Source organism: Pinus tabuliformis, chromosome 3_1 (assembly GCF_031772625.1).
Source record: "Pinus tabuliformis cultivar Carrire ecotype Pingquan chromosome 3_1, CPIR1, whole genome shotgun sequence".
Taxonomy (NCBI): Eukaryota; Viridiplantae; Streptophyta; class Pinopsida; order Pinales; family Pinaceae; genus Pinus; species Pinus tabuliformis.
The window spans coordinates 872,133,420-872,158,671 of NC_142301.1; positions in this window are offsets into that span (position 1 = coordinate 872,133,420).

Below are 25,252 nucleotides of genomic sequence, written 5' to 3' on the forward strand. Positions count from 1 at the left end.
ATTATAAATAAAGTATAGAACAGCAACTCAGATCTGAATATACAGCAACCCAAGTTAAACACGCGACACACTTAACATCAAAAGGAACAATAATCTGAGCTTCGATACAATACGCATGAATCACAGCTATAAAGTAACAACAATTATAACGGAACGACAGTTGTAATGGAACAACAGTTCCAAATGAACATCAGTCACAATTCAAGAATAAATCATACAGTAGTACCGACTTAGGAACATACAGCGCAGTTGAACTGTAATCGAATGGAAATCTGTAAGGAACAGTAGTGTTATATCAAGTGTCAAAAAGGAACAACAATGCAATACAACATTAGAATGATAACATAGCATTCCTGTTGCAGATAACAATAGTATTTAAACAAGGATATATAACAGAGCTAATATGTAAAATAGTGAAGCGCATCAGATTACTGAACAGAGTAAATGAAAGAAATCGAACCACACATGAATCAGAAATATGATACAAGAGCGAGTGATCCACCAGGGCCGAGCCCTTAGCCTCTAGGGACACATTGCTTGAGATTAATCTAGAATCAAAGATCGAACGACAACCAGATTTATATTAAAACATCAAAACAGAGTTACAGTGGATCGATCTTCAACAAGAGTCAATGAACAAAGTTTCAAATACAAAGGAGAATTACATAAAAATAACAACCAGTCATCCCCTGGGCTATCAATGCCACCCCCTCTTATAACAGCCGAGTGGCGATACCAACAATACAGAGGATTGTTAAGATAGTGATCCCTCAGGATTGAAGGATCCTGAGGGATTCGCCAAGCTGTTAATTTGTAGTTATCCTTCTGTTCTCTTGCACTAATTGGAGATCTCCTTTTCCTTTTTCTGGCTGTTATGCTCCAATTTGGATCGCCTTGTTTGAACACAGTTCCCTGTCAAAGGGACAGCAATTAACTTGGTCTCGTTCTTTCTTTTTGGATGACGGTCTTCCGTTTTCTCCTTTTTCTGCATAGAAAAAGGGTAATTATTCATATTACATATAAATGTTCTAGATTCTATCATATTCTTGTGTCATATGCCTAGCTCATGATGTGAAAAGGTTGTGAGTTTTGAAGAAAAGATAACAAAGTAAATGAAAATAACATACCTTCTCCAGTGCCCAACACACCCCCCTGCTTACCCTTTTTTATGCCCTCATGAAAACATTGTAGTTGACATGCAAGGCAGTGAGAGAGTAGGCCGGAGATAGGATCTCATGAGGTGGTCTACAGCCATGATGCCTAGCTAGGTGTTCAAAAACATGTCCTATCTGACCCTCAGGCATTTCATAAAAGGCTTGGTATCCAGGTGCAGGGTGCCAAATAATCGAACTGCAGAACCTACAGCCTAACCAGGATGATCCTTCTCTCAAAATAAGGTCACCATAAAGGCTCAAGCGATCAGTAGCTAACTTAAAGCTCTCATAATTAAACAGTTCCCTGAGTTGGATATTCAGATTAGAAGTCTGATATCGAAATTTAGCAGTTGCAATGGCAAGGTCTTTGATGGTAAAAAAGTATTCTATCCCTTGCCGATTGATTGTTGTATGAATGGGTCCTAATGCTTCGATCATGCTTGGAGTCCTCATAAGGTTCCTATATTTATTCCATAACTGCAATGGATCTATAGGTTTAGCTCTTACCCATAAGTATAATCCGTTTTGTTGTCTTTGGAAGGCATTATAGGCTTTAAGCCATTTTATTTGATTAACTCCAAACAAAATGAATGCATGCAGTTGGATATCCCCAATGAAAGGGCCGGGGTTCTGCTCTGTTTCTTGATCTAGCACAAGATTGTGCAAATAGAACTCGCATAATAATCTCTAAACCTTTACCCCATAGTGCTTACAACAATTTATGAAATCGTCAATAGTATTTATTTCTATCGGGGCCCCTGCTTTGAGAGCTTTAATTTTCAATTGCAAATATCATTCTATTAAAAACAAGGCATAATTCTTAGCAGGCGCTCTACATGCTACGACGTCAGTGTACAAAGAGCATAAGGTATCCATTTTTTCGATAACTACATCTAACCTATGAGTTACCTTTGCGACTCTTTCTTCTTCCTTTCACCATCCTTCAAATGCCTGACTTTCAGATAAATTGACATTCCTTAGCTACTGTTGTAATTCTTCATACTTTTCTCGAGAGACTACTTTTTCTGTAAGTTTTTCTAGTGCTTGTTGGGCTTGCATCAAACCCTCTCGTAGGGTTACTGTCCTCGGATCACTGTCCCACATGGTAGTTGTAAGCAGAAGGTTTACTTGAATCTTCTTATTGCATCGTCTCATAATTATGGTTCGAATTTCCTTAGAGGAGTGTGCCTCCGTCTGAACTTCTTTGTCATAGGCCGATATATCATCTATTTGTACTTCAACATGGGCAACAGCTGAATGCTATTCCTTTTGGTTTTGAATGGCAGGCTGGACTTGAGTCCTCCTGATCTTTTTCTTGAGGGGTTTCACTGGAGTGGTTGCATGCCTTACCACCGAAGTCCTTTTTGCTCTCTTCCCCATCTTCAAAATCCTAATTTGTTGTCGAAGTCGCACAATTACATTAAGCAGACTTTGTTGTTCCTTCCATAATTTTTTGATTTCTTCCATTTTATTGGAAGGAACAGGCATTCACGCACTCAGGCCTGGACTTTCTTCTTGACCAATTTCTTGATTTTTCTCTTGGGGTATTTCCTCATTATTCTGCTGATTGGGTTGTTCGAGGGTAGAAACCCTAGCTTTCTCTGCAATATCCTGGTGTTGTGCTCCACAACAACCCCCCCATTTCATACAAATTTTATTCTCAAAACTATAATATGAAATGGTTCCCTTTTTATTTAACTTGGTATCAACTTAGTATTATTCAAAAAAGGTCCGAAACAAAATAAAAATATTATAAAACCTTTTTGATAAACCAATTCATCAGTCTTATAACATATAAATGAGTAATCTTTTATCATTGTGATAAAGTGATCGCAAGATCGCATATCGCAATGACAAGAGAGGCATGACTTAAAAGACCCATTGATTCTCTCCGATGTGACAACACACAAAAAACTATCGGATATCGGCAATGACGAGTTAACATAACAAAAGCCCTGTTGGAGAGGTAAATCCCCTCTACGGATAGAGGCGATCCCTACTAGCCCAGCAGGGGTCTAGCAACAATCAATCAATGCTACTCTGCAAGCTCCTAATTGCAATTAAACAAAGTAGGTAAAAGACACCTACTTGGATTCCAACGCTCTTGTTCGATGAAGAGATGCCACACTCGCTCCTTTGCTTTGGCCGGTCACAATCCTCCACTATCCTCGTGGTGGGACACCTGCACACACAAAGGGAAGACAAACACAAGCGTGAAATCTAGTAAAAACAATCATACATCAGTCAGAAAGGATGTAATTCACATTTAACCATTGCGTAGACAAATGAGAATGGAACTATAACAGTAGTCATCTATTATTAATCAAAAATCAGAGAAAGATACAACCATTGTTCTGACGCTGAGTCCTTCTCGAGAGGGTCCAGCCAGCAAGTCTCATAAGCATTCACCCAAGAAGTGGATCTCCCAAATCAAGTAACTCTCTCTCACACAAAGCTCTAAGACTTCATAACCTTTCTCTAGCTCTCTAGCAATCCACACTCTAGCACACCATACTATCTACTAGCAGCACACAAAACTATGAATTCCTTAGTGTCAAAGTCTATTCCCCCAAAGTGAGAACTAGCTGCTGATAGTAATGGTGGAAGAATATATAGGAGAAGGAGTCTCCATGGAGGGTGGAAGGATAAGCTCATCTCCCAGAAAGGTGGCCCATAAGACGAACAGACATGACATAGAAGGGAGGGCGACACTCACAAGGCCAACAACCAGGTCTGGAGTCATCTGGAAGGTTGGCTGTTAGAACAAATTCGCCCAAATAGGATCAGCGCGGATTATAAAGGAACTGTCGCACTGACGTCGCACCTCAATAACTGAGAAGGCCATGTCAGCGCGACTCAATACAAGGCAAGACGCGCTGGCTCATGAAATTCGATCAGCGCGGAAAACAAGTGTACTTCCGCGCTGGCAGGGCATTTGGTCTGTTATGGAGCGCCCATCAGCGTGGTTATTTGGACAAAAGTCGCGCTGATAGCAAAAACTTTGGCAAAGTGGATTATTTGGCCAGTTTAGAGAGCATGAGCATGATAAATTTGATTTCATGACACAGTAGGGATACTGACTGGATGACAGTGACAAATTGCTGTGTAACAGATGCCCCCTAAAGCATGAAGCCCGAGAGAGTGGGAGGGGTGAAATGCTTTACAAAACTGCCGAACTGGAACACCACCAGGAAGGCCCTGCACGTATATACAACTGATAGCTTGATTACATGTAGTCTAGGCATGGGCGCAGCCATCCAAAAGACATATGAAGAAAGGTCTGTGGTATGGACGTAGCCACCCAGCTGAAGAGACCATGATGATAACAAGGTATGGTCGCAGCCATCCTAAAAGACTCAAGTATGGTCGCAGCCATCCATCAACGAGTCATGTAATATCGATCCACAAAAATCGTAGCCTGGCCCACAACAGACTAGAACCAGGGTCTTGCGCTCCATCCCAATCCGAACAAAGTACAAGTTCAAGCACGTGAATACATGAGTTGAAGTCGAACATGCATGAACATCGTCTGATTACCAAGCAATGATGAAAACTGTTAACAGACGCGAGAGGGGCCACCAATAATGACAATGGTCCTCAAGGTACTATAGGTACAATCCACGGCATGCGAATCAATGAGTTGGCGTCGAACACCCGCGGAATCATCCGATCGGAGGCCAATGATGAAAACCTCGCGTCGAACACGAAGAACCTGCCATTGAGGCATGCAGGCTCTAAGGCACCTGGAAGGGGTCTCTAAGTCATCGTCCTGGATAATGAGCTGAAGTCGACAGGAGGCAACCTTGATCGAAGGTGGGCCATAATGTTTCCCACATCATCGACGCGAGACAAAGGAAGATTAGTGTGACGAATCAGAAGTATGTGAGGCGTCAAAGGTAGGTTGTAACTCTGCAGAGGTCAACTTCTCTCGAACATATCAGCGGCACATTGACGGACTTGGCAGTATTTGACAGCAAATGAAGAGAGGTCATGGTGACAAAGCAACTGAGCAGATGAGAGGTCAAATAGGATATCCCAAACCCACGGAGGCCAGTGAAAAACAAGATGAGATGGTCCCACCTAGACACGAAGCAGAGGAGTGCCATGTTCAAGAGCGACATACTGCCGACACGACTGTGATTACAGTTCCATTTTCCCCACCATTTCTGGCAGGTACCCCGGTTATTTTTGGGTGACAAGCTTGATGGGGATAAAATATGCTTGAAGAGTGTCATTTTGACAATAACCGATGTCATCAAGTGTTTAACGAGCCTGACAAAGGAAAAACTCGGCGTCTTTTCTTGTTTAGAGAGTCTGAAAAGACAGCGGAAAAGGAGACTCCAAGGGGGTCCTTTTTCGTACAGTTGTGTCTCTCGAGCCCGAAAAAGTATAAAACTATGCTCGAAAGAACCGCCCGACCATTACGATCGAGGAGTACTTTTCGTAAATAGTGTTCTGGACCCGAAAAAGTAAAAAAGCGGTCGAAAACACGTCGTTTTAGGGCCGATAACGAGTGCGAAATGACGAACACCCGGCAATCTTTTTAAGTTTAAACGGTCGAAAAAAGAGCTTTAAAGGCGACCACCTCTCATTTCTTTAACAAGTCGAGAGGGGGATTCGGCAATCTTTTCATCTTTAAACGGTCAGAAAAGAGCTGAAAGCAGACCTCCATTTTTATTCTCTTTAACGAGTCAAAAAGGGAAAAATACTCGGCAATCTTTTCATATTTTACGAGTCAGAAAAGAGCTTAAAGGCGACTCGTCCTAGAGGAACGAGTGGTATAAAAGGTAGCAACTGGTTCCGGCAATGGTGGAACTGCTCAAAACATGTAATGGTCAAGAGGCTGGCTAATAAAACCACTCATCGCTGCGATTCCTCAGGAAAGGAAAAACAACCAAGTGAAAGCATATGATCGGCCAAAGAGATGGTGGCGATGGAATGAAAACAACCAAGGCTCATCTAGCGGAATTCAGCGGATAAAAATGGCAATCACGAGATGTAAATCGGGTATGGGTTCATTTTTACACAAGCTTGAACCATCGAGAACTCTGCTTGGATTATGTTTCATGTTTACACAAGCTTGAAACGAAAAACTATGCTTGTTATAAGTTTGCATGCCCCCAGCATAATAATGAAAATCGAGGTACATGCCCCCCAAGCTTCATTGCATTCAACAAAGTGGATGGAATGAAGGTTCACTCTCAAGATCTATGAAAGACTCGACTTGTATTTTACGAAATCTTAATCAAAAGACTTGATTTGGAAAGGGAGGTGTTTCATTTTTTAACGAGGTTGACACAGTAAAAGAACTATCCTCATAACCCTTGTTTCATTTTTTAACGAGCTTGACACAAGATCAGGAACTATGCTCCGACCAAGCCTAGTTTCATTTTTTAAGGAGCTTGACACCGGAAAGGAACTATGCTCCGTAAGACCTGGTTTCATTTTTTAAGGAGCTTGACACCGGAAAGGAACTATGCTCCAACCGAACTTCATCATAATGAACAGGAAGTCGGGGCTTCCAAGGGTGGCGCTCCCGGTGGGAGGTCAATATCTCGGAAGTCAGGACCCAATGCCCCCAGGACACTATGCACGACGACGGCATTGCTGGATATAGGCACGGGAGAGGTGGCCACGTAGTTGATCTGGGGTGAGACAGATGCAATAGGTGGATGAAAACCAGGATGGAAGGACAATTGTGTCGGAGGGGCTTGTGGACGAACAAACGATAATTGATCGATCGTCACTATTCTTCCGTCGTGTGGAAAGCAGACCACACGGAAAAGCGAAGAAACAAGGGCTCCCATGGCATACACATAATCACGACCAAGGAGAAGACTGAAGTCTAAAGAACCTTGGGTAACTGAGATGTCTATATAGACAGTCTTGCCCCCCAAAGTAATAGGAAACTTTGGAAGGATCCCTAATGGCTGACTCGTTCCTCCGTCAAACGCGGTGAGATGCGGTGCGACAGGTACAAGCGATGGGGAACCCAAAGCTCGCCAAGTAGTAACGGGCATAAGACTAACCGATGCTCCTTCGTCTAACATAGTGCCAGGCAGCGCCTTATTGCAAGCATAGGCGGTGACCCAGAAAGGCACGTGGGATGGAAGGGGAGGGGTAGTCAAACGACTCCAATCAAAGGAAATGACCGAACTACTTGGTGGGGGAACCATATGGTTGCCCCCCTGCTCGGAAAGAACCGAATCTAAATTCTCCGGAGAGGTTTCAGGAGAACCTTTATCAAGCTCAGGAGAATCTGAGGAGACGAGAAGAACATGAGAATTTGCTCGTCCGAAACAGAGTGGTTGAGAGGAGGTGAACTCGAATCAACACCCTTTCCGACCAACGGCGGGTCTGGAACAGACTGGGAACAGCCAGGTTCGGGAAGAGGGGCCTGGACAAAAGGGGAAGCTGAAGCGATCTCTTTGTCAACAGGGGTGCGATCTACAGCTGTGGAAAGACGCTGATAACCAGCGGGGAATGGATTCGGAGGAGCAGCAAGACTTTCCAACACAGCAGAGGCTTTATCCATGAGTGGACAAAGGTGAAGGGGATGTTTACCTTCACAAAATCGACAGGGGATTCGAAACTTCCCTTTCTCCTTACCATTCCCAACTGATGAGGTAGCATCGCCATGATCATCAGTGGACGATGAAGGGTGGGCCGGATCGTGAGACCAAACTTCTAATACCTTGGGAATGCCAGGACAATCACAAAGCAGATGGTCCTCCCTGCATAATCGACAAGGAAACTTAACCTTCCGCGGAGGAGCCGAAGGTGACCCGACTTCAGGTGTACTGGAGTGAATAGCTGGACTTAGGAGGGGAACTGTGTGTGTAGGCTCTCCCTTAGGGGACTTCTTCTTCTTGGTCTTCCTCTTCTTCTTCTTAGCCACCTGGTTACTTTCATCGAGAATTTCACCAGGCGAAGTACAAGAGGACGACGTAGAAGTAGGCGTCGAAGGGGAGAGATCCACCTTAGGATCAACATGATGTTGTTCAGGTGGAGGGACTGATGGACTAACAGCCGATACGGTAGGGACCAAAGAGGTTGAAAACAACCACACAGGCAACCCGACAGTTAACCCTGGTAGGGACAACGTCGCCATATACGGAGCACCAACATTCCCAAGAGGAGGGAATTGTCCTGGATTCCCATCAGATGGGGAACCTGGGTTAGTGAATCCCGGAAAAGTTGCCATAGCAAACGAAAACGAAACCTACTCAAGCTAACGCACACGAGATCTAATCAGGTGATGTTATCGTGGCCGAATTAACTTTAAGACACAAGAACCAAACTTGACCTTTTCATGTTTCAGGAGTCGAGAAAAGGACAAAAAGATGACTCCAGTCTCCTTCGAATGTTTAATGAGCACGAAGTGACAAGACGCTCACAGGCACCTTTTCATTTAGGGAGTCCGAAAAGGATCAAAAGTGACTGCTCTGGAGACTCTAGGTAAAAGGTGTGCCAGACTTTTCGCAAAACCATAGAATACTTTTTAGGGTACGGGTGGTCAATCTTCGTGAATGCTGTGTTCACTGCATTGCGAATCGTAAGGCGGCAGACTCGGCTTCCTATGGATCAAGGATAAAAGCCTAGTGGGGTCTCCCTATATACGCGACGGTACGTGGGAGCGCAGTCCGTGTTAGACCACTATCGAGTCACAGAAGGAGGAATCACCCAACCTAATGTGAAACAACAGTGACTATGTTTAAAGACGCCGGAACACGTCTCTAACCTAGACCTCTAGATATTTGCGTTTAGTTCCAATGCGTTTTTAGATTCATTTGGTTCATTTTATAGTTGATCTTGAGATTAAGTTTCGATTTCAGGCTCTATCGTATGTTCTCTCACAATTACCTAGATGCAAACTACATGCCAAAGAATACCATTTTGTTCGATGAATTCTAGCTATGAGAAGGTAAAGAATTTTTTGATCAAACAAAATGAACGCAAGCAATCAAACAATCTAATGCAGCTAAAGGCAAGGAAACAAAACTTTTCTTTTGAGAATGCAAATCAACGAAATGTTCTTTTCCTTTTCAATTATTGAATACAAAGATACTAGTTTGATTTTTTTTTTTAACGGCACAAAACACCTAAAATGAATTTTGAGGAACAGGAACACCAAGCAAAAATGGATAAAATCACTTAATGAAAACACACAAAGTTCCCAAGACACCAAAACAGTTTCTCCAAATCAAAGGAAAAACAAAGGCTTGTACGAGCTATGTGATCTAAGCCCAACAAGGCAAAAAGGAATTCAAGCAAGAAGGAAGCAAGTGTGAACTGATCGATCCAAACAATCGTAATCTATGCCTGGTAGTGAAGAAATCGAATCAACATAAAAAGTGGTTCAATAATCGACACTAAAAATCAACCAGCAACAAGCAGTGAAAAAGCCTCAAGCAAATCAATAAGAGGGTTGTGGATGAACCTTGAATAGACAAGTAACCCAAGCAAACGGTTTCTCGATGAAACTTCTAAAGGGCTAGGTCACATGGTCTAAAAACACAAGAGTCACTCGAATGAAATCAAAGAGAGAGCGTCCCTTAACCAAAAGCAATCAAAACAAGCTAATGAGGGACAAGAAACCACAGGGGATAAGAAAGATTGATGAATTCAGGAGATAAAGTTATAAAAACAACTTTTCAGGAGTCAGCGCAAGTTTTACACTAAAAACCCATGTCAGCGCAACTTTTACACAGACCACCCGAGCTGTCAGCGCGACTTTTGCCAAAAAAACCGAGCTGATCTCAGAAAAACACAGTCATCGCGGAATTAAGCTATAAAGTCGCGCTGACATCGCGGATATACACGTCTTTTCCGCGCTGATCCGATTTTCAGCGCGACTATTAAAATTAAATCCGCGATGGAGCTCAAAAATAGTGACAGGCAAATCAAAACTCCCAAATCAAAACGGCCAATCTTTCAATCAAACAGGGGCATTTCCCAGATCAACCCAGGAAACGCAAAAGACTGATAATTAATCCCCAAAATTTCAAAAAGAGAGCAATCAAACAAACTCAAAACAAGGATGAATGAAAAAGGACAAAGGCCAGCTCCCCAGCGGAGTCGCCAAATTGTTGGAGAGGTAAATCCCCTCTACGGATAGAGGCGATCCCTACTAGCCCAGCAGGGGTCTAGCAACAATCAATCAATGCTACTCTGCAAGCTCCTAATTGCAATTAAACAAAGTAGGTAAAAGACACCTACTTGGATTCCAACGCTCTTGTTCGATGAAGAGATGCCACACTCGCTCCTTTGCTTTGGCCGGTCACAATCCTCCACTATCCTCGTGGTGGGACACCTGCACACACAAAGGGAAGACAAACACAAGCGTGAAATCTAGTAAAAACAATCATACATCAGTTAGAAAGGATGTAATTCACATTTAACCATTGCGTAGACAAATGAGAATGGAACTATAACAGTAGTCATCTATTATTAATCAAAAATCAGAGAAAGATACAACCATTGTTCTGACGCTGAGTCCTTCTCGAGAGGGTCCAGCCAGCAAGTCTCATAAGCATTCACCGAAGAAGTGGATCTCCCAAATCAAGTAACTCTCTCTCACACAAAGCTCTAAGACTTCATAACCTTTCTCTAGCTCTCTAGCAATCCACACTCTACCACACCATACTATCTACTAGCAGCACACAAAACTATGAATTCCTTAGTGTCAAAGTCTATTCCCCCGAAGTGAGAACTAGCTGCTGATAGTAATAGTGGAAGAATATATAGGAGAAGGAGTCTCCATGGAGGGTGGAAGGATAAGCTCATCTCCCAGAAAGGTGGCCCATAAGACGAACAGACATGCCATAGAAGGGAGGGCGACACTCACAAGGCCAACAACCAGGTCTGGAGTCATCTGGAAGGTTGGCTGTTAGAACAAATTCGCCCAAACAGGATCAGCGCGGATTATAAAGGAACTGTCGCGCTGACGTCGCACCTCAATAACTGAGAAGGCCATGTCAGCGCGACTCAATACAAGGCAAGACGCACTGGCTCATGAAATTCGATCAGCGCGGAAAACAAGTGTACTTCCGCGCTGGCAGCGCATTTGGTCTGTTATGGAGCGCCCATCAGCGCGGTTATTTGGACAAAAGTCGCGCTGATAGCAAAAACTTTGGCAAAGTGGATTATTTGGCCAGTTTAGAGAGCATGAGCATGATAAATTTGATTTCATGACACAGTAGGGATACTGACTGGATGACAGTGACAAATTGCTGTGTAACAAGCCCCTCTCGCTCCGATGCGATGCGATATCGCTATCGGCGATCGGAGATGTACCATGCATACTTTTCAAAGCCCTTAGTTAAAACTCCCGATGGGAATTGGCGATATCACTATTGGCAATCGGGGATTCCGAAAGGAACTAATATAACAATTTAAGCTTTCCCCCGATGGCCGATTGCGATAAAGCTAAAAGCGCGGATTTCAAAAAGGATTGATAAAGCTGGGATATTACGGTTAATTGGTATTAAAGGCCTTATCTTCTCGATAGCGATTCACTTAAGCTCAACTGCCAAAACATCAAAGCCACACTTGAATGAATCATTCGGCCAATAAACGATATGATGAGCATTTAAAGGATTGACAAGTTTGAATGGCCATTTAATGAAATAGTCAGTCTAAAATCTCTTCACAGATTATATCTGCGGCCACCTTAAGTTAATCCTCCATCATGCATTGATTAATATATCTCGTTCATATTTGGTTTGCGCCACCAATTCTCTGCATTACGTTCATTTCCACTCCTGTGCAGAGCTCTTCCGAAGCAGTAAATTCAAGCAGAATGGGGAAGAAGTCTAAGAAGACCATAACAGCTTCCGCTTCGCCAGCCACAGGACAACCCACCGTTGATCCAAGAACAAAAAGAAAAGGATTGATATCCGACACTACATGTCTAGGACTTGGCAAAACTAATTGGCAAAGTACCTATGATTTGATTAAGGCCGAAGAACCCGAGGTAACAGCAGTGCAAGCCACAGTAGATACGACTCAGAAATCTGATGCTACTCTAAAGGATTTAGCCGACTCTTTCCTTCATCGAATAGCAACCTGGGAACAAATTCTCCCATATACAGATGTAGTGAGGTGGGTAATTGAAGAAATCCCAATCACGAATAGAACATTTTGCACCATGGATGGGAGAATCTTCGGTTCATTTCAACCTGATGATTTGAGGCAAATGTACCATTTGCCTATACCGGAGAAGAAGTACAACAAGGCGTTCTTGAAAAAGTTCAGAAATGAGAACGAAATTGAATCCGAACCCATTCGGGATTGGAGGCAAAATCCAGCGAAACACAAGCATGAGTCTTCGGGTAAATTGACATCGGCTAAAACATTGGAGCAGTCATGTTATCCAGAGCTGGAGAAAAATGGGAGATTAATCGCGAGAATTAACAGTTTGACATGGGACACCTATTGGTTGTTCTTAGTCAAACCATACAGCCAGAGAGTCGCCCTCAAGTGCTTCACAGATGCAATCAGGTGTATCATTCCCAATATACAAGATGCCACCTATGCTACCCAACTCAATTCTCATCTCAACCGACCACCAAAAGTGGAACCAATGCTTGCGATATGCCAGCTCAGGTCTAAAGGCAAACAGCCTAAGTGATGAATCATGCCGCCGACTTCCAGATTGCCGTGAAGAAGATATTCAGAATCAAAGTTGTACCAATTAAATACGATTTTAGTTTCATAGTTAGTTTTAATCAAGTATTTATAGACCCTTTCATGTATTTAGAAAGGGTCGTAAGTTTTTGTATATGACTTAAACCTGAAGTTGCACTACTGTACTTCAGGTATATTCTTTTATAAAGATTGGGCCAATTATTCTGATTTTGATAACGAAGCTTTTATGTGAATGTGCACTACTGCCTTTGTTTAAAAGTGTTTCTGCGTCGAAAGAAGGAATCCAAATAGCGATTGATATTGGGAGTGATTTGCAGCTCATATGGTACTATTATCTATGTCCGAGTTCATTCCTTTTATGTGAATTGTTGTTTGATCGCTCTTGCTATTATCAGACATATGCATGTGTTTTAACAACATTCTTTATACTTTCCACTATTGGATGTTTACAGCATGCTTTTCTTTTAATCATACATGTATCGGTAATATAAAAAGATAGGTGTAACAATGTGTTAATCACTTTGTTCAAATATTTGAACAAAGTAATCATTAAGTAAAGGAATATCTATGTTTATTGCTTAGAGTCATCTACATGCCTATTAATGGACAGACATTATCAAACGTTGCACTTCAAAGAATAGAAGTCTCCTGGGATAGAATAGTTATTTATATTTTCGTTGATAGATTAAGTTATCCATTCATTATCATTTATTAGAAATCAATCACTCATCCATCCCCTTTTATTCATTATTGGGAAACTGGTCCCATTATATCTAGTCGGAGCCACCATTCCAAACGGAAAAGGAGTTGTATTAAGGTCCGAACCGGGTGGTTATCCCCCAATGTTGATATAACGATTTTCGGGGCATCAACATTTTTGGCGCTAGAAGGAGGGCATGAACTATGAATGGAGAGCAAATCCAAATCTATAGACCATTCTCAGAGTAACTCTCCCTCCACATCACCTCGTACTTCCCAATTTCATGTTGGTTCTCCAGCATCCAAGCAAGAAGAAGAGGAATCAACTACCACTGCCCTCACCCACAATACTCCAGAGCGATTAAGTCCCGAGTCCCCTGAAGTTTAGTTACTCATCCAAAAACTTCAAGGCTTCTCGATAACACCATAGAAATCTGAAGTATCTCAAACAGTGAGACTTCGTAGTTCAATTTACCTCATCCCCTCACTAGACTTCAGAGCGAAAAGCTCAGTATTGAACCTATTGAGTTCCCTTTACCTAAAAGGAAAAGGGCCAAGAAGAACATCGAAGGATTTGACAGTGAAAGACTTTCATCCACATCCCCCATCTCATCTTCCCCTATGTGAAGTCAACCATCCACCCCTTCATTACACATTGTAGTTCATCAGGGATTAGGAACTTCAACATCTCAACCTGCGCAATCCTCAATATCAACTCCTTCCCAAACATCTGGAATTTCAACAGTAGTATCATCCACTACTGGTGTTACAATGGTAGATCCATGGACCAGGCCTGGTGTGGTCAATATGCCTGCACCATTACATGCATTAACTGATGCTCCTGAAAAATGGCTACCCAAGTTTAACCCAGATGATGGAACACAAGCTGAGGAACACATTAATAACTTCATGTTATCAGTTAATCTCAAAGGAGTAACTGAGGAAGATGTTGTAGTTAGGCTCTTCCCTTATACTTTGCAAGGATCAGCAGGATCCTGGTATTTTTCCTTGCCATCTAGTTCCATTACCAGTTGGACCACTTGCCAAGAACAGTTTCTCACTAAGTATGGAGATGATAGGTCTTTAGCCACATTAATAAATGATCTCTCCAATCTTAGGATAGAGCATAGGGAACCAATTAAAGAATTCAATGCACGATTCAATAAAATCTTGAATAAAATCCCAACGGCTTCCAAACCAAGTGAAAAAATCAGAAGCGAATGGTATATAACTGCCTTACATGCCAATATAGCTATTTTTGTAGACAAGACTGCAAAACCAACTTTAGCTGAAAACATGAAAGAAGCACTTGTTGTAGAAAAACGTATTAATGCTCTAGAAAAGAAAGCTACTCTGGAAGACATAAAAGCCAAAAAAGTTTCTTTTAAAGATGATTCAAAGAAGAAAACCCCAAAAGATCCCTACGATGTGGAAGGTCTGCAAAAGGTCCTTAAGAATTTGTCAAATGAAATGGTTGAAATCAAAAGGCAAGTAGCAGAAACCTCAACTAAAAGGCCTTTTAGAACTTTCAAGAAAACTGAATCAAAACCACCGAACATTTTATCTAATGCAGATTCAGACCCTGAAGAAGAAGAAGAAGAAACAATTTCACCAACTGATGATGAAGAGGAAGTTGTTGAATGCCATGGAATGTGGGATTTCATACTACCTAACTCCGATACAGAAAATGAAGAAGAATCTTTTCCTGTCACTACTAGGAGTAAAGGTGCCCCTGAACCCATCCAAGCAACTTCAAAGAAAAGAAGTGCAGGTGCCACAACAACAAAGGAAAAGGTATCCACAAGGAAGCCAGCTGCAACGGTTTCCCAAAACCAACCTTCAACCTCAAATATGCCCTCAACATCTAAAACATTAGTAGTATCCGATTCAATGGATTATAATATCGTTGATGATATGAAGAAAACTAAAGCAAACATTACTATGTTTGAACTTAGTAAACTAAAACATCAACAGAAATTGCTTCTCAAAGAATTGAATGTTGTTCCTTCTTTACCTCTTCCCAATGCTAAAGCTACAAATGATTCAGGACAACCGCCTTCTAGCAGGATCGAAGCTACTGATATGATTCTGATTGGAGACAGATCCAATTCCCATACTCCTCCTTTCCTATTAACCTATGAGATTTATAATCGTAATCTGCACAATTGTTTGATTGGTTCAGGGGCATCCTCAAATATAATGCCAGCTTCAGTTTGTTTCAAACTGAACATTGAACCCCAGAAATCTGCAATTCACATTATACAGCTAGATAGAACTAAGGTACAGGTTGTAGGAGAAATCAACTCCGTAACGATCAGGTTATCGGCCGATCCGCGAGTAGTTCAAAGAATTGATATCCTAATCGTCGATATACCTGAATTTTATGGTTTAATCTTAAATAGGGATTGGTCTGAAAAGCTCCATGGGTATATTTCTACCGATTGGTCCCATATGTGGCTACCCTACAATGGAAAGCCAAATCAAATAAAAATCAATCGGGAAAAGCACATGACCCACACCGTCACAGAGTTCGAACAGGAAAATCAACCCATAGCATTTAATAACAATATCTTAGGGAATTATTCGTCGGAATCATTCTTTGGCAACTTCACAGCCCAACCATCTCCTTTCTCAGTAAACAATTTTTCATCTCAGATCAAAAATTATTCACAAACAGACAGGTCAAAATGTTTTGGTGATACTGAGAAAACTGTAAATACAATTGTAGAGAATTCTTTATTTTGGTCTTTATATTTTGATGGCTCTAAATCTAATGAAGGCTCGAGAGTAGGATGTATCTTGGTTAGTCCGCAAGGAGAAAAAACAATGTTGTCCTATAGGTTAGAATTTGAATGCACAAACAACACAGCCGAGTATGAAGCCTTAGTCCAAGGACTGTATAAAGCAATCGGCCTTAAAGTGCAATATTTGAAAGTCTTCGGCGATTTTGAAATTATTCTCAAACAGGTGAGAAATATGATTCATTGTCTTTCAAATCACCTCAAGCATTATCGATCGCTGGTGCAAGGACTCACCTCGCACGTTTCAGCATTCAATATCTCTTCCATTCCCAGGTCTCAAAATTCGGCAGCCGACTTGCTAGCCAATGTTGCTTCCAAACTCCTACCTTTCGAAGATTATAACCCAGATAGATTTTCAGTAGAATTGCTTTTTAGGCTGTCAATTCCTGACAATGTCACTAATTGGAGAGTTTTTAATCACGATGAAGACATTTTACAATTCCTGACTTCTGAAAAATCCTATGATGATCAGATTATAGAGGAGAGCGATCATGATCTTCAGATGAGAGAAAAGCATGAAGAAAACTCAATACCGAAGCCTGTGGTGAAACTGGAGGATCTTTATGACATTAAAGACAAATTTAAACCTGTGATCAATACAAAGCTCCACAGTTCCACCTTGAGGTTTGAGTTGATTAATCTTGGCATTGAACAAAATCCTCAAAACATTAATCTAGGATTAGGACTTTCTCTGGAAGAAAAAATGGCATTCATTAGACTATTAAGAAAGAATAAACATGTCTTCGCTTGGAAGTATGATGATTTAAAGACGTATGATACATCCATCATCCAACATACTATTCCAATGCTCGCAGAACAAAAACTAGTTCAACAAAAGCTCAGGAAAATACATCCGAACCTAGAGAGTCAAATTAAAACTGAACTTAATAAACTCTTAAAGGCCAAGATTATTTTTCCCATTCGACACTCGAACCGGGTCTCCAATATGGTGCCTGTTAGGAAGAAAAATGGCGATATCAGGATTTGTATAGATTTCAGAAATCTGAATAAGGAAATCTTAAAATACAATTTCCCATTACCCACTATGGAGCAGATACTCCATTCAGTAGTAGGCTCTGAATTGATGTCCTTTTTAGATGGTTTTTCAGGATACAACCAAGTTTTGGTTCATCCTGATGACAAACTTAAAACTACATTCAGGACAAAGTGGGGAACTTATGCTTATCAGAAGATGCCTTTTGGACTGATTAATGCAGGAGCCACGTTCCAAAGAGCGATGGATATAGCTTTCAAAGGATTGATCAATAAAACAATAGTTGTCTACTTAGATGATATTACTGTATTTTCTAAAAAGAGAACCAATCATTTGCATGATTTGAACCAAATCTTTCAACACTGCAGAAGGTATGGTATTTCACTCAATCCTAAAAAATCCTTCTTTGCTCTTGACCAAGGAAAGCTTTTGGTCTTTATTGTCTCCAAAGATGGCATTTATATTGATCTGAATAGGATCAAAGAGATCTCTAAAATACCTTTTCCTCATAATAAAAAATCCATGCAGTCATTTTTAGGCCAAATCAATTTTGTTAAAAGATTTGTTCCAGACTTTTCTCACATTATTTTGCCACTACAAACTATGATTAAGAAAAATTTAGTTTTTAGATGGGGTTCAGCAGAAAAGGAAGCGTTTGATTTAATCAAATAATCAATAATTAATGCCCCTGCTTTAAATACTCCTAATTTTTCTAATCATTTCACATTGTATACTATCGCATCCGATTTGTCTTATGCAGCAGTACTCACTCAGATTAATGATCACAACTTGGAAGCACCCATTTCATTCTATAGTTCAAACTTGCAGGGTGCCGAACTGAATTACTCTGAAGTAGAAAAACAAGCCTTTGCTGTATATAAAGCTGTCAATTATAGACCCTTCCTTTTAAAAGCCCATACAAAAGTCATAGTTCCTTTCTCTGCAGTAAGGAAACTATTAATCCAAAGGGAATTAGGTGAAAGAAGGGTAAACTGGGTTACAGAACTTCAAGAATATGACTTGGAAATCAAGCCAGCAAAGATTGTTAGAGGCCAAGGTTTTTGCAGGTTATTGGCAGGAGCATCCAACATTCAACAACCAAGTGATACAGAACATTTCGAAGAAATCAATCAGATAAGTATTATTGATTCTGAATCACAATATGCAGACTTGATCTTTTATTTGAAAAATGGATATGCACCCCCTAACCTGTCTTATAAAAGCAAGAGGGCCATTAGATTGAAAGCAAGAAATTTCACAATTGTTGATGATGTACTTTTTAGGCAAAATTATGATTCAATCTTATTAAGATGCCTAGAAAAACCTGAAGCACAAAAGGTTTTGCAAGAATTACATGATGGACCAGCAGGAGGACATTTTGGAGCTGACACAACAGCCCACAAAATCATTCATGCTAGATATTATTGTCCCACGCTGTTTAGAGATGCTCATGAATATGTAAGGAAATGTCGAAGTTGTCAAACTTCTAGTGGAAGACAAAGAAAGCCAACTTTTCCTTTGCAACCAGTCAACATTGAACAACCATTTGAGCAATGGGGATTGGACATCATCGGAAAAATCACTCCACATTTTTCCAAATAGCATAAGTATATCCTTACTACCACGGATTATTTTACTAAGTGGGTTGAGGCAATTCTGTTGAAGACAACAAATTCTGAGGCAATTATAGAATTCATAGATCAATTCATCATTACCAGGTTTGGTGTCCCAAATGCTCTTGTTTTTTATAATGCATTTTATTTCTCAGGCAATGCTATGTTTGAATTCGCTATTAAAAGAGGATTTAAATTGAAATATTCGGCTAATTTACTATCCCCAAGGTAACTGTTTAGCAGAATCTACCAATAAAAATATAATCAAGATTATAAAGTGAACAATCGAACAGAATCATAAAAACTGTCATAAATCTTTGATATTTGCACTATGGGCTGATAGGATAACACAGAAAGCTTCCATAGGTTCTTCTCCATTCAATCTTGTGTATGGAAAAGAAGCAGTACTACCAACAAATCTTGTCCTTCCTTCTCTAGCCCTAGTTCAGTTTATTGAGGAAAGCCCTTCTTCTTCTATTCAACTGAGACATGATCAAATCCTAAAATTAGAAGAGGAAAGAGAAAAAGCCAAGATTATTCATGCAAAACATCAGCAAATTATCAAGTCATCCTTTGATTCAACTTCATCCGGTTCAAAACAGTTTCAAGTCGGTGATTTAGTTCTGAAATGGGACAAATCCCATGAGGATAAAGGAAAACACACCAAGTTCCAGAAAATGTGGCTTGGGCCATTTCAGATCTGCGAAAAGATAGGCCATTCAACCTTCATATTACAAGATTTATCAGGTTTGAGGATTCTCTCCCTGTTAATGGCCTTATCTTAAAGAAATTCTTCAATTGAGGAGGTAACCCCTTCTCCTTTTATTTGAATTGTAGTTTGTAGGACCATTAGGAAATAAAGTTGTAAGGTATCTTCCATTGACCTTTGTTGTATGAAAAAGTTGCTGAAAGAAGTAGTGTTGATATTTGCTTTTAAAATAATAGAAGCCTTATACAAAAGGGATAATTTCTGGGAAACTAGCTATAATTGCATTCTGAAACCGCATTTCAATTTTTGTGAACTCTTCTCAAAATTTAGAAGTATTGTAAATCATTTTATGTTTTCAAATTGGTCACAAAAAAGGTTATCAATATCAAAACATGAACTAATCCAATTTCAGCATCTTCACCTCTTACCTTGTCATCCGTTCTCTCTTAAGGAGAAAATTGTCCATCCCATTCATCGAAGTTTGTAATTACTCAGAGTGTAATTCTAAAATATTTGATATAAAAGATAAGAGGTCTTATTACAAGCCTGCTTACCATGATCATCGGGAAATAGTTTAACCAACATTACCAACACTGCATACCAAAACAGGGTAATGGCTTATTATAAGACAAGGGGTCTCATCACGAGCCAGCTTGTTTGGTTAGATTACCACCAGTGAATGGCATTGTCACTCAGTTGGCCACCAAACGAGGACAATGACTTTTTATCTTACAAAATAACAGAAAAGTAAAAGAAAAACAAAATATGAAAGCATGTTTTGAATTCATTCTGTTAATTATACTCTGAAGTGAATGGGATAATGGACAGTAATATGGTTAAAAGGTATCCCTATCGAAACTATGAACGTTTGCTGGCAGCAGAGGCTCTACCTATGATAGACGAGTCAATTCTAAAAGCTGATTTGGAAAGGTTTTTCGTTTTATCATTATCAACCAATAAAGGCCAATTTAAAACTTAAAATGTATCTAATTTTAAACAAGAGAGGAAATTATCAAATATAGTTTTATTTTATTTGGAATGCATATATACCTAGTTATATTAGAATTTTCCTATTTGATGAGATTCCTATTTAAAGAAAGTTTAAGTATTTCAGTACTTTTCAGAGATAACTGTTTCTTCCAACGAATCGCCAATTGTTGTGCTCCACAACAACCCCCCCATTTCATACAAATTTTATTCTCAAAACTATAATATGAAATGGGTCCCCTTTTATTTAACTTGGTATCAACTTAGTATTATTCAAAAAAGGTCCGAAACAAAATAAAAATATTATAAAACCTTTTTGATAAACCAATTAATCGGTCTTATAACATATAAATGAGTAATATTTTATCATTGCCATAAAGTGATCGTAAGATCGCATATCGCAATGACAAGAGAGGCATGACTTAAAAGACCCATTGATTCTCTCCGATGCGACAACACACAAAAAACTATCGGATATCGGCAATGACGAGTTATCATAACAAAAGCCCCTCTCACTCCGATGCGATGCGATATCGCTATCAGCGATCGGAGATGTACCATGCATACTTTTCAAAGCCCTCAGTTAAAACTCCCAATGCGAATTGGCGATATCGCTATCGGCAATCGGGGATTCCGAAAGGAACCAATATTACAATTTAAGCTTTCCCCCAATGGCCGATTGCGATAAAGCTAAAAGCGTGGATTTCAAAAAGGATTGATAAAGCCGGGATATTATGGTTAATTGGTATTAAAGGCCTTATCTTCCCGATAGCGATTCACTTAAGCTCAACCGCCAAAACATCAAATCCACGCTTGAATGAATCATTCGGCCAATAAACGATATGATGAGCATTTAAAGGATTGACAGGTTTAAATGGCCATTTAATGAAATAGTCAGTCTAAAATCTCTTCACAGATTGTATCTGCGGCCACCTTAAGTTAATCCTCCATCATGCATTGATTAATATATCTCGTTCATAGTTGGTTTGCGCCACCAATTCTCCGCATTACATTCATTTCCACTCCTGTTCAGAGATCTTCCGAAGCAGTAAATTCAAGCAGAATGGGGAAGAAGACTAAGAAGACTGCAATAGCTTCCGCTTCTCCAACCACAAGACAACCCACCGCTGATCCAGGAACAAAAAGAAAAGGATTGATATCTGACACTACATGTCTAGGACTCGGCAAAACTACTTGGCAAAGTACCTATGATTTGATTGAGGCTGAAGAACCCGAGGTAATAGCAGTGCAAGCCACAACAGATATGACTCGGAAATCTGATGCTACTCTAAAGGATTTAGCCGACTATTTCCTTCATAGCAGCCTAGGAACAAATTCTCCCATATATAGATGTAGTGAGGTGGGCAATTGAAGAAATCCCAATCACGAACAGAACATTTTGCACCATGGATGGGAGAATCTTCGGTTCATTTCAACCTGATGATTTGAGGCAAATGTACCATTTGCCTGTACCGGAGAAGAAGTACAACAAGGCGTTCTTGGAAAAGTTCAGAAATGAGAACGAAATTGAATCAGAACCCATTCGGGATTGCAGGCAAAATCCAGCAAAACACAAGCATGAGTCTTCGGGTAAATTGACATCGGCTAAAACATTGGAGCAGTCATGTTATCCAGAGCTGGAGAAAAATGGGAGATTAATCACGGGAATTAACAGTTTGACGTGGGACATCTACTGGTTGTTCTTAGTCAAACCATACAGCCAGAGAGCCGCCCTCAAGTGCCTCACAGATGCAATCGGGTGTATCATTCCCGATATACAGGATGCCACCTATGCTGCTCAACTCAATTCTCATCTCAACCAACCACCAAAAGTGGAACCAATGCTTGTGATATGCCAGCTCAGGTCTAAAGGCAAATAGCCTAAGTGATGAATCATGCCGCCGACTGCCAGATTGCCGTGAAGAAGATATTCAGAATCAAAGTTGTACCAATTAAATAGGATTTTAGTTTCATAGTTAGTTAGTTTTAATCAAGTATTTGTAGACCCTTTCATGTATTTAGAAAGGGTCGTAAGTTTTTGTATATGAATTAAACCTGAAGTTGCACTACTGTACTTTAGGTATATTCTTTTATAAAGACTGGGCCAATTATTCTGATTTTGATAACGAAGCTTTTATGTGAATGTGCACTACTGCCTTTGTTTAAAAGTGTTTCTGCGTCGAAAGAAGGAATCCAAATAGCGATTGATATTGGGAGTGATTTGCAGCTCATATGGTACTATTATCTATGTCTGAGTTCATTCCTTTTATGTGAATTGTTGTTTGATCGCTCTTGCTATTATTAGATATATGCATGTGTTTTAACAACATTCTTTATACTTTCCACTATTGGATGTTTACAGCATGCTTTTCTTTTAATCATACATGTATCGGTAATATAAAAAGATAAGTGTAACAATGTGTTAATCACTTTGTTCAACTATTTGAACAAAGTAATCATTAAGTAAAGGAATATCTATGTTTATTTCTTAGAGTCATCTACATGCCTATCAATGGACAAAGATTATCAAACGTTGCACTTCAAAGAATTGAAGTCTCCCGGGATAGAATAGTTATTTATATTTTCGTTGATAGATTAGGTTATCCATTCATTATCATTTATTAGAAATCAATCACTCATCCATCCCCTTTTATTCATTATTGGGAAACTGGTCCCATTATATCCAGTCGGAGCCACCATTCCAAACGGAAAAGGAGCTGTATTAAGGTCCGAACCGAGTGGTTATCCCCCAATGTTGATACAACAATTTTCGGGGAATCAACACCTGGGTAACTTCTTCTTCCCCCCTCTCTTCTTCATAGACTTCTTCTAGTGTATTCTGACTTGGAACAAATTGTTTCTCTTCTTCATCTTCATCATTTTTCTCACCAGATGCACTTTCATCATGGCTGGAGTGATTCTCTTCTTCTTCCTCGTCGCATAACTCTTCAGATGCACTCTTATCATGAACAAAGTGCTCTTGTGGCTCTTCCTCAGTGTGGAGGTTTAGTGGGCTGAGAGGTTGAGTATATTCTCCCATGTTGGCCAAAATGTGGGCCAATTCATCCTCTCACAGCGGATTTTGCAACGGGCTTTCCTCACATTGCTATGTTTCTTCTTCAGCCTAACCAAATTGTTCAGTCTCTTCCTCTATTTCTACCTCATCGTTCAATTCTCTTTCATTCTCTTCTCCTTCCAATTGTGGGGGTTTCTCATCCCCTGAATCAACTATTTCCACCAGTTGACTGATGTTCCCTTGGGAATTTTCTAGCCTGCCTCTGGTCCATGCCAATCTGATGGATTTCCTCCGTTTCAATGGTCTATTTGATGTACTTGTAGTATGCTTTCATTTGGGGGCTGGTAAAGCTAATCTCCTGTCTATTGTAAAAATTAGTTGTTCCTAGCTGCTCTGTTGTTGAGCAAGACTGTATCTAACTATCAGTCATATCATCGCATGGTGACTCACTACCAATTCTATGTGTCGTGATTTTTTCATGCTTCGGGCAACATCATGTAGTAAAGAATTTAAAAATGCAGGCAAATTCATAGAGCATTTCTATTTTAATACGGCTAAAAGTTTAAGGTGTCATGGTATTACCACATCTTTCCTGCCTTTACAGGTGATGTAGTTCTAGATGACTCTTGCCAATTCTGCCCATGGTTCTCCCAAGCCTACTGGTAGAACTCCCTTTCCACTTTGAGTCAGGTTTTGACCTTCATCTTGGAAGATTTTGATGGCGTCTCACAGCCTTACTTTCTTTAGAGTCCACACAGATCCAGTGGTTGGCAGTCCCAAAACTTCTGCAATTATGTCTTCGGTGACTACTATCTATCTCCCTCTTACCTTGGAGTGATATTCTTGCAGTTTCTACAAAAATTCAATTGCCATGGTCTCATTGGACTGTTGCAGACAATCGAGATAAACTATCCATCCTGCCCTTGTTATAATTTCCCGTGCGGCACCAGAGACTGTCAACACTTGTGGTTCTCTACAAATTGATCTTCTTCCCATGCTTAGCAAACTGTAAAAACACAAAGACGGCAATGGAACAGCAGGCTGTTCAAGCTGTTAGCAACCACAAAGAAAATGACGGAACAACAAGCTTGTTTAGAGTTCAAATTATTGCTAATTGTTACAGAGCATAACACGGAAATAATTTTAAAACAACAAGCCATGGAAATTGGAAAACGATATACCGTTAAGCCTTACTATTCCCAAGTAAAAGTTCTCCAAATGAAAAACTGACACGTATGCCAGTGAATTATGAGGTCACCTGCTCCCCCCCTGTAATGTGATAGGCCGTCCTCAGCCGTCAAATGAGGGAGTGATGTGCTAGACTGACATGATACAGAGTCAGAAAGGAGCAGCGTATACTGAGATGCCATTTTTACAAGAACGAGCAGATTACCAAATTCGAGGTATATCATAGAATCGCTTAATAAATAAGAGAATACCATGATATGATGCGAGATTTGGAGGATAGGACAGCTAACGTGCACCAAAAGTTCAATGTCGTCACGATCAACTTTTTCCGTCATGATTGATTATAATAGATTTCATGTATTAAAGGTTCGAAAGAATTATGTTCATAATCTTATTTGACCCCTTACAAAGGTAGAAGAAAGGATTCATAAGTACTATTGGT